Below are 12,546 nucleotides of genomic sequence, written 5' to 3'. Positions count from 1 at the left end.
AGCTATATTGAGAAGCTGCTTTTAGCTACAGAAAGCCCAAGAGTGCTCCTGGGGAGGGGTAGGGGGTGATACTACAGTGGTGCCTGAGGAATGGGGCAGGGGCCGGGCACACTATCAAAGCACTGAGAGCAGCAATTCTGAAGGAAGAGCTTGAACAGGTATGAAGGACTGGAAGGCACCTAGAGAATGCTGCGAAGGGAGCTTGGACAGACATTGGCCTGATGTCAGTCAACAGGGCCACTTAAGTCGTGGCAAGTACTGTATGTGAGACTCTGAATGATTTATGAAGGTTAGTAAGTTGGTCTGATTTAGCTTTTAAAATGGTCGCTTTGCATGATCTTTTTTTTTTTTGCAACAACAGTGGTTTAGACACAGCTGAATGACTTCTGATACAGAAATAAAACTAAAGAAGGTGCTGTGGGGCCGGCATGGCAGCTGTTTGTGGCCCTGGTTTGCATCCTCACATTATAGGATGGATGCCAGAGTGCCAGCGTCCCTTCCTCCTTCCAGACAGAGAATGGAAGGGAGGGAGGAGGCATGTTGGGATCCTATGACAGCTGTCTGTCTGGCTCTCGTTCTATTTCCTGGAAGTTTTACCAACTGACTTCCAAATAATTAGCTACTTCTAGCTGCAAGAAAAACTAGGAAATACGGGCTTTTAAGCTGAGTACATATCTACCTAGTAAAAAATCAAGTTCCTCTTACTAAGTAAGCAACTTACTCGGAAAGCAACAAACTGTACTTGCTACAAATGCTGCGCGGTGAATGGCTGGGAGGCGGCAGAATATGAACAAGATAGGGACCAGTGACATCTAAGATCTAGAAGACTAAACTTTTTGACTCAAGCTAGAATGGAGAGTAGGGCAGTAATGGGGCAAAAAATTAGAGATGGAGAAACAAATGAATTTGAGCTATCCTGAAGCGAGAACCAGTATGACTTACTGAGGTTCCCTTCCATTTATTCTTCCAGTCCAAGGATTGGGACGACTTCCTAGTTTTGTTTATAGTTTTGGGGGTTTTTTTGTTTTGTTTCATTGTGTTGTGTTTTCTTAGCATGTTACTTTCCCACTGGTGTTACAAAATAAGAAAAGTTGCAGAAAATCACTGGATAGGATGGGGAGAAATATGAGATTTTCTTTCTTTTTTCCTTCCTTCCTTCCTTCCTTCCTTCCTTCCTTCCTTCCTTCCTTCCTTCCTTCCTTCCCTCCCTCCCTCCCTCCCTCCCTCCCTCTTTCCTTCCTTCTTTCCTTCCTTCTTTCCTTCCTTCTTTCCTTCCTTCTTTCCTTCCTTCCTTCCTTCCTTCCTTCCTTCCTTCCTTCCTTCCTTCCTTCCTTCCTTCCTTCTTCTCTCCCTCCTTTCCTTCCTCCCTTACTTCCTTCCTTTTTTCTTTTTGTCAATATCACTTTTTTTTTTTCGATAAAGGAAGATACCAGATAGCCAAGTTACTGCAGATCTAAGTGCTTTTCCTCCATACTAGGGCTCTCAGGAGAGTAAAGGCAACTCTTTTTAATCTTTTCTTCAAAACCTACGATTCACACCATGCTGGGTTTTATGCATTTGACAGCTTCCCAGTATACATAAACTCTGCGATTGCTTTGATAACAGACTTACCGGAGTGACAAAAGTAAAAAGGACAAAAAATGTAATGCTATGCAAATTTGGAGAGAATGGGCCATTTTAGTAGCTTTCGATATATTTCACTAAATGTAATACAAAATTTCCTTATGTCAAATACAGCCTAGAAAATACTAAACAATATTGTCACGAAGCAAGGATAATCAGGTTAAGCCAATTTATGAATCTGGGTAGATTGACAGGCCTCAAAATTGGAATTCAAATATTTAGAAGCAGTAGAACCCATACTTTCAGATCATGATGGCTCTGTAGGGGTTTAAAATGTAGTGAACTGAAATATTAGCCAAGAAATTAAGGCACACACAAGACAGCATACCTTGTTTTCTCTACAACATTTGTCAAACGTTCACTTGGGGACCAAATAGTAAATAGTCCCTTTCAAGAACAGATTGCACCCAGAGCCCTCATAGATTTATGTTCATTTAAAGCAGGTAAAATTCTGCAGCACCCAAGCTATACCAGTAATTACTCAAAGGGCATCAGGTGAGCTCTCAGGAGACTTGTGTTGGAGCCTTGGCCTCACGACTTCTAAGCATTGTGATTTTTGGAAAAGTTGTGTAAGCTTTCTGATTCTCAGTTTTCTCTCTTGAGAACACTGGGAAATAGCTTTGTATTACTGATCTCTGGAACAGTAAGCTTACCATGGATACTTTTTGTGGGGCTATATTGAGTTATTGATGTTACTGAAAAATAGGCTGAGTGGAGAGAGAAGAGCTGTCTGAAATAACTAGTTGCCCCTCCCTTATCATTAGTAAACTTGATTGCCTCTTGGCTGGTTAGATGAAAATAATACAGCCTTCTGATGGGTGAATGCAGCCTAAAGGCAAATTCACATATATATAACACACATACATGTATATACATAAACAACATGTACAAATGTATATACAAATACATACACTTCAACTTGACCACACACACATTTCCTCCCTATAAGGTGTTGCCTTATAACCAATAGATGAGTGGATAAAAAAGTTGTGCTACATATATACAATACAATATTACTTGATTATAAGAATATGAAATCTTATTCTTTATGACAACATGGGTAGACCAGAGGGATATTAAGCTCTTTGAAACAAGTCAGATAAAAATCATATGATTTCACTTATATGTGGAATCTAAAGAAAAAATTTAAAATAGAAGCAAACTCGTAGAAACAGAAAAGAGACTGATGGTTGTCAGAGAGGAGAGAGTAGGGGACTGGGTGAAAAAGATGGAGATTAAGAAGTACAGATTGGTGGTGACAAAAACAGTCACAAGATAAAAAGTATAGTATAGGGGATACAGTCAGTAACATTGTAATAACTATGCATGGTGCCAGGTGGGTACTGGAAATATCCAGTGAACAGTTCATAAAGTATATGATTCTCAAACCACTATGCTGTACACTTCAAACTATGCAAAATAATATTGAATGTAAACTGTAATTGAAAATTAAAATAAAGTCTATCCTTTGCAGAAACCTTCTTAACTTTAGAGAAATTTAAACCAGGGAGATTAACAGAAGTTACATTTCTGGCCATGGGTGCTATGTATGTAATTTCTGTACTGCTCGGCATTTCCAAGCTCCCTTACAAATTGTTTAATGATCATGGAGGCCAATTTGTATTAACTGAGCTAAACTAGAACTGGACTTCCCAGAGTTCCCTTCCTTATGTAGTTGTGGATTAGCATAGATCACAAGACATTTTGCCTGAGATTTGGAAATCAGAATTGGAACTATTACCCTTTTGCCTGTTAGGCTTAGAAAGTTGCAGCTGGACACGAGGCACTACGGCAGCTCACACGTGAGTCATAATGTGTCTCGGATCACCTGGTTGTCCCCGAATAGCCTCTGAGCCTGCACCAACTAAAACCCCTGAGTACTCTTTTCAGCTTCTTTGACTCCTGGGCCAGGGTCATATTGTTCCACAATGATCTCCATTTCTCTTGGGTGCGTGCCCACCAGATATAAACATGCATATGTGAATGGAATTGCTGGGTCTCTGCTTAACTTCTTGAGCTGTCGTCAAACTATTATTCCAAAGTGCTTGTACCATTTTACATTAGCCACCAGCAATATTCAGTTTCCGCCTTCTCCACATCCTCCCCAACATTGGTGATACATCTTGTGGATTACAGCCATTCTAGGGGGTGTGAAGTAGTGTCTCGTTGTGGTTTCGATTTTCATTTTCCTGATGGATAATTATATTAAACATTTTTTCATGTGCTTATTGGCTGTTTGTATATCTCCTTTGCAGAACTCTTCATTCATATCCTTTGTCATGTATAATGGAAATATTTGTCTTTTTATTTTTGAGTTGTAATTGTTCTTTCTATATGCTAGATGTAAGTCATTTATCACACTCATGATTTGCAAAAATTTTAACCCATGCTTTGGATTTTTTTCACTTGCTTCATGGTACCCTTTAAAACACAAAAAGTTTTTAATTTTGATCAGGTTTATCTATTCTTTTTATTTCATTGATTTTGGTTTCTGGTGTCATATTTAATTAACCATTGCTTAATCCAAGGTCATAAAGATTAAACCTATGTTTCCTTCTAAGGGTTTTATAATTGTAGCTTTTATGTTTATGTCTTTGAGCCATTCTCAGTTATTTTTGTATATGGTTTGAAGGAGGGGTTAACTTCATTCTTTTTTTCTTTTTTGTGACAGAGACAGAGAAAGATGAGAAGCATCAATTCTTTGTTGTGGCATCTGAGTTGTCCGGTGATTGCTTTCTCATATGTACCTTGACCAGGGGGCTACAGCACAGTGAATTACCACTTGCTTAAGCCAGCAACCTTGGGCTTTTCAAGCCAGCAACCATGGAGTCATGTCTATAATCCCACGCTCAAGCCGGCAACCCCATGCTCAAGCTGGCAACCTCGGGGTTTTGAACCTGGGTCCTCTGCATCCCTGTCTGATGCTCTATCCTCTGTGCTGCTGCCTGGTCAGGCCAACTTCATTCTTTTAAATGTGGGTATCCAGTTGTCTCAGGATCATTTGTTGGAAAGACCATTCTTTCCCTCATTGAATTTTCTCAGCACCCTTGCCAAAATTAACTGACTGTAAATTTGAGGATTTACATCTCAATTGCATTCCATTGATTTATGTCCGTCTGTCTACCAGTCCCATACTTTCTTAATTACAATAGCTTTGAAATAGTGAGATAGGAGTCCTCCACGATTGTTTTGGCTAGTTGTTTCCCTTGAATTTTCACATGAATTTTAAGATAGGTTTGTCAATTTCTGCGGAAAACAATACATTATTTTAAGCTGCTACATTTGGGGCAATCTGTTAGACAGCAATGGATCTCTGGGATCCAGCTAATCTGGGCTGTTGAGGGGTAATGCTCTTTACGTATGGGACAGGAGACACTCAGCTGAAGAAGCAAACAAATGCGGTCTGCGAGATGTGAGGGCAGAAGCCACAGTGGGAATAAGAGACGGCTCTCACTTTTCTGCGTCTTGTTTTACATTTTCTGTCTCTTTTTGGAATTTCTATTAAAACCGATGTAGTGAATACCACAGATCTTGGCATCCACAAATTTATGGAGTTCCATTTATTGCGCGTTTAAATAGGCGGCTCAGGCGAGTTGGACAGGGATGTTTGTGAGCATATCTGGTAATAAATTGAAAGAGTGTTCCAGGTCACTGAGGACCCAGGAAGCGGTGCCTCTACTTTGAAAGCCTGGTAGATGTGTTCTAATGAAAACGTTGGCTTAATCTTCCTGAGGATATGGAATATTCATGTTAAAAGCTCAGGCTCTGGAGGCAAAGCTGGAAATTGAATTCAGTCCTGTTTACCACTTAGCAGATATCTGATTGGGGCCAAGCGCATAGCCTCTCTCTAGCCCAGCTCTCTTCTCTGGTGGGAAAGGGGAATAGTAACAGCACAGACCTCAAAGGTTTTTATGAATATTGAGTAAGATAGGAGCCTTAAGCGCATAGCAGATGCCTGACCCATAAATCTCAGCAATTCCTCATGTTACTAATATGTTAGGTGCCGAAACCAAGGTAAACCCACTTCATAACAACCAAGATAGAGTAATCTGATCTAGGGAAAGAAATCTGGAGATAATTTGCATAATCAAAAGAGGCCTTTGAACTTTGGGGCTCCACTGAGAACACGGATGCTGTGTGATAACCTATCTTAGGATCACTGAACTCTTGCCTAGGCTCTGTCTCCAACTGCACTGGACACTGAGAAAGTCACTTCTCAGATATGTACTGGACTCTTTGTTAGTACACTCAGGGAGTAGGACAGCAGCCATTTATAAAACTTTTTCCCATTGATTTGAAGAAGAGGGAGGAAGGAGGAGAGAGAAAGAAAGAAGTATCAACTTGTCCCATTTAGTTGTTTCATTTAGTTGTGCACTCACTGATCGCTTCTCCTACGTGCCCTGACCGGGGGTTGAATCCACAACTTTTGTGTGCCAAGAGGACATTCTTTTTCCTGAGCCATCCGGCCAGGGCCGAAAGCAGCCATTTTTTAAACCCCTTTCTACAAAGTTCTAGGTGCTGAAACACAACCTACTTGTTAGGATGTAGGGACAGGGGAGAGAACCAGAGGCCTTAAGTGTTGAGAGGTGCTGCCTGCTGAGAATCAAGCAAAAATGCAGATAAGGTGTGCTGTGGATTCTCATGGAAGTCAATTTGTTTTTGCGCACTCATTGATTTTATATACAGCGCGGCATACTGGAATGTTATTTAATTATTTGCCACACACCTCACAGGAAAGAGATAATAAGTATTTTAGTAGAAGATGACAACTTGAATAAATGAAATCTTGACCATGTAGTTTTTCCACGACAAAGGGTGAAAGATTGATGGATACACTTCTTAAGAAGAAAAGACAGAGACTCAGAATCAGGCTCTCCCATCCCTCCCTGCTGCGGCCCTCACATGTAGGTCTCTGTTGACTGACAAAACAGCGTTGCTCGTTTGCGAGGCTAGGCACATGCGTGACAAGTTTAGAAGGGCTTGAAATGAGGCAGAAGCCATAAGAGTATTTCAGTGACTGAAAACAATGCATCAGGCTTTTGGTTGTAAACTCTTACTGGATTTGGGAAAAAAGAAACTTATTAATTTAGTCTTTTTTCCCCTTACAGCCACGGAGTATATGACTTGAAGCACTTGAAGATGGAGGCAGAGATGAATGGTGTGAATCTTGTATACTGTAGTGTATGGGAGTTCTGCTTCCTCTGTTGGCTTCATTCTCAAGTGGGCTCTCTCCACGTCATGTATCTGCCACTGCTGAGTAATGTGCTCATCACTGAACCAATCTGTGTCTTTGCCTCTCCAAGCCTGGCCTCAGGCGAGCCTACAAGGCTGGAGGTATAGGGTGGGCTTACCCTTCTTCCCCCTTTCATCAATGGAAAACATTACACAATTTGAAATGGGAGAAGAAAGGTCCTGTTGGCAGGGGGCATGGATGCTGGGCTGCTGAAAACAAAGGGACACTGTGGAGATTGTGTCTTGAGCAGGTGTGTGATTGCTTTTAAGGGCTCTTTTATATGCTTTTGTATGCAAGGTGAAATAACTTCTATAAGGTTGCATGCTGCAGGAGAGATGGGAAGCGAACGTATCTCTTGATTCCTAATGTCAGGGCCTTTTGAGCCATCACGCACTCTTATCTTCAGCCAGACAACCAGAGCAGTTTTATTTTCCTTTCTGAAGGAGGGCTGATAATTTAGAACATGTTTTAGAGAGTGGTGATAAGGATCATTGGAGACCTAGAAAATATACTGTGCAAGAAATAATAAGCCCAACTGGAGGTGATTTACTTGAAACAAGAGATACTGGAAAATCTAGAGCGGACATAAGGGGGTGGGAAAAGATCCCTGAACGTCGCTATTGGAAGGATACCCTAGCCTAGAGCATCATGCTTCCCAAGGGGTAAAATCTTCAGAAAGACAGATTGTGGTTTAACAAAAAGAACTACTTCCAAGTAGCCAGAGCCACTAAGCGGCAGAATGGAATTTCTTAAGGACCAGTGAATGTTCAGTGGGCAGAGGTTTTCAAGACAGCCTAGGTACTCATTTATCAGTAGGATAGCATTGTCCAAAAGAATTATAACACAAGCCACACATGTAGATGTGAATTTTCTAGTGGCCACATTAAAATAGTAATAAGAAACAGGTGAAATTTATAACATTTAATTCAATAGTACATGTAAAATACTATATCATATTAACATTTATGTTGGTGATCGGTATAAAAAGCTTTGGTGAAATTTTACAATTTTGTTGTTGTTGTTCAAAGCCTTTAAAATCAAGTGTGATTTTTATGCTTACAGCACCCTACAATGTGGACGAGCTATATTTCAAGCATTCAATAGCCACTGTGGCTAGTGGCTATTTCATTGCAAAGTGCAGTAATGGCCTGACCAGGTGGTAGTGCAGTGTATAGAGCATCGGACTGGGACATGGAGGACCCAGGTTGGAAACCCTGAGGTGGCCGACTTGAGCATGGACTCGCCAACTTGAGCGCGGGGTCATTGGCTTGAGTGTGGATCATAGATGTGACCCCATGGTCACTAACTTGAGCCCAAAGGTTGCTGGCTTGAAGCCCAAGGTTACTGGCTTCAGCAAGGGCTCACTCGTTCTGCTGTACCCCCCCCCCCCCCCGTCAAGGCACATATGACAACACAGTCAATGAACAACTAAGGAGCTGCAACGAAGAATTGATATTCCTCATCTCTCTCCCTTCCTGTCTGCCTGTTCCTCTCTGTCCCTCTCTCTGACTCTCTGTCTCTGTAAAAAAAAACCCCAAAAAATCCAAAACAGAAATAAAGTGCAGCTATGGCAGTCGAGGGAGAGGGGCTTATCCCCTCTGAAGTCCTTTTCAACTCTGAGAGTGTCTGAATCTTCAGGAGGAACAGCTCTGGTCAAAGACTTCCCTTTTTGAACACCTTTCGTAGCTTCCCAGCACCTGAAGAAAGAGTATAAACTGAGTCCTCTCATTTACGGTCTACTAGATTGGAATGTCTGTGAGGTCAGGAACTGGCTCTGTCATTTTCATCTTTGTTCCCTCGGACTAAACATAGGACTAGTCATACAGAAAGTACTACGTGATTTTTTTGGTTGGGAGATCTGAACTTCATCATGTTCTCCAGCTATCTCCCTATTCTCTCTTGCCTGAACCCAGTATTCTACCCAAATGTACCTCCTGATATTAATGAGAATGGTTCTCCTAAGACCTTTCTTTGGAAGGAAGGAGGAAAATGTCAATCTCATTAAATAGGCTAACATGGACACAGCAGCAAGAATCCAATTTCATTTGATGAGGTGTTGAATGGCCCCGAGCAATCTGACACCATCAATGCCCTGCTTTCAGCTCTTGATTATACCAAACACATTGACCAAGTCTAGGTCCATCATGAGAGAGGACCTTTCCCTTCACCACGAAGCCTCAATTTAGATCAGATGACCTCTCTAAATATCATCTTCTCCATGTCGTGCCCAGGTGAGAATTCTTGGACTAGTGTAAAAGTATTATATTTCACATCTTGGGTATTTAGATACTAGTTTAACATCAATTCTCTGGATTGTATGACCTTGAATGTGGCTCTTCACTCCTGTGGACCTCAGTTTCTCTGTCTTGAAATTGCTTAACGATAGATGTTTCAATTACAGTAAGGACTATAACCAGCTTCTACTACCTTGACAGTAAATCACCATGGTTGAATGCCAGGCATAAAGTCACATGGGTTCAAATCTCTCTTTCTCCTTTTTTTTTTCTTTTTTTCTTTTTTCCTGAATGGCTGACTCACAATTAGTTACTCAACCTCTAAGCCTCAGTTTCACCATTTTTAAAGTAGGAACGATAGGTTTGTTGGAAGGATTAACTATGGTAATGTAGGTAAATGATTAGCATTCATAAATGCATTTTAAACATCTGCTCTGTTTTGGTGGTGGTGGTGTAGTGGAAAGAACATAACGTATATAACTTGTAGCCAGTTCCTTTGGGCTTTGAGCCTCATTCCCTTTGTTAGAAAAAGAGAAAATCTTCACGTTCATGCTGTTCTTACAGGGTTGTTGGGAAGATGACGAAAAGTGGCAGATGTGAAAAGGACTTGGTAAAACAAGAAGTGCCACAGGCATATGTGTATATTTGGGTTTTCTTGTTGTTGTTTTTTTCTTTTTATTGAATTTATTGGGGTGACACTGGTTAACAAAATTACATAGGTTTCAGGTGCACAGTTCCACAAGGCATCATCTGTACACTGTATTGTGTGTTCCCTACCCCAAGTTAAGTCACCATTCACCTCCTATATCCTCTCCCTCTTCCACCTCCCCTCACCTCCACCAGTGATCACACTGTTGTCCATGAGTTTTTCTCCTGTTTTTAATCAATCCATTCACTCCCCGAGCCAGGCCCCCCAAGCTGTTAGCCTGCCCTCTATCCATGAACCTGTCTCTTTTGCTTGTTAGTTCATTTGTTCATTGGATTCCACATACGAGTGAAAGAATACGGTACTTACCTTTCTCTGTCTTATTTCACTCAGCATAATGCTGTCCAGGTTCATCCGCGCTGTCATAATGTGTGATCTGAATAGCGAGACAGACATCTTTATGACGGACAAGCTGGACACGTGTTTATACTAGACTGACAACTCCGAGACGACAGGCCCTCCTGTTTTTGCTCCACACTTTACACCCCAGCACCCAGCCCTGCGCCTGGCACACAGACAGTGCTGGCTGAATGCACATGGGTGGCATCATTGCCCGTTTGTCATTTGATAGCAGAAGCACACATTTCTCCCAATACAAGGGAAGTGTCCAGAGGCTCCTGTGATTCTCCCCTCTCTGAAAGCACAGTCGCACCACTGGCAAAGCTATCGAAATAGAATATAAAATCATTGGAGTGAAACGCTTTCTATGTGATTGGAGACCTTTGTTTCAGATGAGCAGATATCTGATGAAAATGTTGGAGAGGGAACTATTTTAGAAGCTAGGTAGCATTGGTGAGGTCTGTTTTTTGGTGTATCTTATTCTCTCTCTCTCTCTCTCTCTCTCTTTTTTAGCAACTAAACTATTTGTACACTAACAGAGTCTTTGTTTACCCAGAGTTCAGGTTTCTGACCTGAGTCCAACATAAATTCCAAATCCTAGGATGGCGAAATCAATATCATTTGCATGGAAATGCCCAAATGACTCAGAGTGGGTTGGGTCCTGACCTGGCTCAGACGGTTTCCATGATAATACCCTTGGTAAGCCGTCTCGTTTTTCATTTTCCTAATGATTAGTTCGCCTGGCTTTCTGACTGCTGCTTGGGATAAAGAGGGAACGGATATAAAACAAATATATGAGAGAACAAAGACATTTTAAAACATTCCTATAGGAAAGGTAAAAAGAGGCTGGTGTGGATAGCGGAGTTGGGGATGCAGGGTTACAGGGAGTGGAAGGCAGTTTCAGCTTTTTTCCAAGTGACACCCACTATTTATAAATAGCTTGTTGCTGCTTGTGTTGGAAAATGATATTGTGTGGAAAGCTCTTAACATAGGTCCTGGTTGTAACTAGAAATTTCCTCAATGGCCATCTCACTGTCACACACCTTTCGGGCCTATAGCATTCCTGAATGAAGTCCATTGCAACAGCCAACAGAAACTATGGGGAGTTCATATCATCCCATAACATCTTAGGCACTGTACTGTGGGTTGGCGATACCACGGTGAACAAGTGGTCCCTTCTGGAACCTTCTGTCTAGTTGGGCCAGGCAGGTATTAACCAGAGTATCATAAGAATATGCAGAGATTATCATGATATTGTGATATCATGGCCAAGTACATAGAGCCACGGGATAGAGGAACATATGCCTCCAAATGACATTAGATCCGAGGAAGCTTTTTTGAAGATCTGAGTCTCCTGAAGTCAGGTGAGGAACAGAGGGCAGACCCTTCCATAAAGGCAGATGGGCCCGTGTGAAAGCTCTAGGACAGGGGTGTGGCACTGACCAGACAGAGGATGCCTGCCAGGCTCAAGACGGGGCAGAAGTTGTGAAGCAGAGGCCTGGATGAGGCTGCAGAGGGCTCATCTGTGCACTGAAGGAGCAGAGGGCTCATCTGTGCATTGAAGGAGCAGAGAGACCCATTGTTTCCACATAGAACCACCGTGTACAGCCCTTGAATGCACTTACCATTGATTTTGATTCATACCATAACAAACGATGGCTTCACTGAAACCAAGACAGATTTATTGTTCCCAGTTGTTTCACAATAGGTCACATATATCCTTGTTTCCTTGGAGAAATAAATTTCACCCCTGGAAATGCACAGAGCAGAATTTATTTTGCTTCCTTCTTCCTTCTTGGGCTTAAAGATACCTACTTCCCTAATAGGATCTTTCTTTTGCTCATCACAAAATAGTCTGCTAGATGCTCTTGATGCAGAAGTTAATAAGAAAATTCCCTAAGGAGTGTATATTTTTTCCCATTTTTTAATTTTTATTTATTCATTTTTAGAGAGGAGAGAGAGACAGAGAGAGAGAGAGAAGAGAGAGAGAGAGAGAAGAGGGGAGGAGCTGAAAGCATCAACTCCCATATGTGCCTTGACCAGGCAAGCCCAGGGTTTCAAACCGGCGATCTCAGCATTTCCAGGTCGATGCTTTATCCACTGCGCCAGCACAGGTCAGGCGTATGGAGTATACATTTTAATGTAGAGAGAGATATCACAAATGTTGATTTCATGGTCATTGAAAATTGTTACAAAGAACCCATAACAGATTATCTAACCGGGTCTTGGGAGGTCAAGAAGTCTCTCCACTTTGGCAATGATGCCCACTGCTTAAATTAAGAATGGGTATGAGATAGGAAGCTTAATAACATGATATTCCTAGTGACCTGTATGGGGAAAGAACTAGACTTGTGTGACCCAAGCGCAGGTGTTTCTAGATTGGAAATGTAGTGATCCAGGGAGGAGGTTGA

The sequence above is a fragment of the Saccopteryx bilineata genome, chromosome 4 (assembly GCF_036850765.1).
Source record: "Saccopteryx bilineata isolate mSacBil1 chromosome 4, mSacBil1_pri_phased_curated, whole genome shotgun sequence".
In the NCBI taxonomy this organism is placed as follows: domain Eukaryota; kingdom Metazoa; phylum Chordata; class Mammalia; order Chiroptera; family Emballonuridae; genus Saccopteryx; species Saccopteryx bilineata.
The sequence above is the reverse complement of the archived record's forward strand: the minus strand, read 5'-3'. Positions refer to the sequence as shown.